Below are 2,374 nucleotides of genomic sequence, written 5' to 3'. Positions count from 1 at the left end.
CACCATATTTTGGGTCCCAACAGGTATGCTCACACTCGAACCCTTCTTAGAAGATCAAGGTCGGTCGGCGGTGCACCCTCGGGGGGATACCACCAATCAGCTTCCTTACGCCTTATGGGTTTACTCTCTCATTGACTCTTGCGCATGTCAGACTCCTTGGTCCATTTTTTAAGACGGGTCAAATGGGGAGCCACAGATCAGCGTCCGTAGTGTGCAGATGTCGAAGCACGCTGGAGGCGCGCGCTACTTTCCATAATCGAGGAGACGTCATTCCACAAGCATATCGAGAACCCAGGATTTGGACGCCCCCAATCCATGCGATTCTACGCCCTGAGTTGATCTATGGACCAGATCGTCGCCATTCCACATCCGACCGGGGCGCATCTCCGGCCCGCATCCACTTCCCTTCCAATAATTTCAAGCACTCTTTGACTCTTTTTCAAAGTCCTTTCCAACTTTCCCTCATGGTACTTGTTTGCTATCAGTCTGTCACTTGTATTTAGCCTTGGACGGAATTCACTGCCTGATTTGGGCAGAATTCCCAAACAACCCAACTCGTAGATAGTTCCTCGTGGTGCAGCAGGGTCTGCGCACAATGTGACTCTCACTCTCTCTGTCGCCCCCTTCCAGAGGATTCGGGCTCGGTCCTTCTCTGAGGACACTTCTCCAAACTACAATTTCGATGACGGAGCCACCCGATTCTAAGGCTAGGCTATTCCTGGTACGCTCGCCGTTACTAAGGGAATCCTTATAAGTTTCTTTTCCTCCGCTTATTTATATGCTTAAACTTAGTGGTTAATCCCGCCTGACCTGGGGTCGCGGTCGGAGTGCCTAAGCGCGAAAGGGTCCTAGATTTTGGACACACGATGGGCTATAGCTGCGACAAAAAAGAGAGTTGAGATACAACCACCACTTGCCATGACATCCGTCGACGTGGACACGCATTTAGGCCAACTGTGAGCTCGCGATGCATGGGAGGCCAGTATCAGCCCCACGACAACAGCGAGCCCCGTGATTGAGGACTGATGCGAGGAGGGCAACACGATGCATGATGAGCAGGCAGATGTGCCCTCGGCCTAATGGCTTCTGGCACAACTTGCGTTCAAATACTCAATGGTTCACGGGATTCTGCAATTCACACCAAGTACCAAATTTGCTACATTCTTCATCGATGCAAGAGCCGAGATATCAGTTGCCGAGAGTTGTTTTTGTTTACAAAAGAAGCATAGGTCCCCCCAACGTATGTCACGGACGGAGCGCGAGGGGTAGGCTATTGATTTAAGTATTGCTTGGCACTTTTGCACCGGGGAAGAGGGGGAGGTGCGTGTGCTGAGTGCCGTAGCACCTCACCCATGCGGATACCCCAGTTGTTAAAAATATTCGTGGGTCATTCTGCTGTGCAGGTTTCGACAATGGACTTCTCACGATGTCACAGGCAGCGAACCGCCCACGTCACCGCGATCCGAATATTTCACCAGATAATTTAATCAGTGGAACGACGAGTGGTGTGTAAAAAGGGAAGGGACATAGTCAACGCGAGCTGATGACTCGCGCTTACTAGGAATTCCTCGTTGAAGACCAACAATTGCAATGATCTATCCCCATCACGATGAAATTTCAAAGATTACCCGGGACTGTCGTCCAAGGCTATAAACTCATTGAATACATCAGTGTAGCACGCATGCGGCCCAGAACATCTAAGGGCATCACAGACTTGTTATTGCCTCAAACTTCCGCAGCCTAAAGGGTCGTAGTCCCTCTAAGAAGATGGCCACGAAGGGATACCTCCGCATAGATAGTTAGTAGGCTTTGGTATCGTTCATTAACAGAATTAACCAGAAAAATTGCTTCACCAACTAAGAACGTCCATGCACCACCACCCATGGAATCAACAAAGAGCTCTCATTCTATCAATCCTTACTATGTCTAGACCTAGTAAGTTTCCCCGTGTTGAGTCAAATTAAGCCACAGGCTCCACTCCTGGTGGTGTCCTTCCGTCAATTCTTTTAAGTTTCAGGCTTGCGACCATACTACCCTCGGAACCCAAAAACTTTGATTTCTCATAAGGTGCCGGTGGAGTCCAAAAAGCAACATCCTCCGATCCCTGGTCGGCATCGTTTATAATTGTGACTAGGATGGTATTTGATCGCCTTCGAGCCCCAACTTTCATTCTTGATTAATGTAAACTTCCTTGGAAAATACTTTCGTAGTTGTTCGTATTTCATAAATCCAATAATTTCACCTCTGACTATGAAATACGAATGCCTCCGACTATCCCTGTTAGTCATTACTCCGATCCTGAAGGACAACGTAATAGGACTGAAATCCTATAATGTTATCCCATACAAATGTATACAGAGCATAGGCTAGCTTT

General features: G+C 48.4%; 1 pseudogene; it reads right to left on the bottom strand.

The window, feature by feature from the left end:
• Positions 1-1,049: 1,049 nt before the first annotated feature.
• Positions 1,050-1,204, bottom strand: LOC124890215 (annotated as a pseudogene).
• Positions 1,205-2,374: the final 1,170 nt, after the last annotated feature.

Source organism: Capsicum annuum, unplaced genomic scaffold, assembly GCF_002878395.1.
Source record: "Capsicum annuum cultivar UCD-10X-F1 unplaced genomic scaffold, UCD10Xv1.1 ctg1385, whole genome shotgun sequence".
NCBI classification, from domain to species: domain Eukaryota; kingdom Viridiplantae; phylum Streptophyta; class Magnoliopsida; order Solanales; family Solanaceae; genus Capsicum; species Capsicum annuum.
Note: the sequence above shows the minus strand (reverse complement) of the source record. Positions and strands in the feature narration are given on the sequence as shown.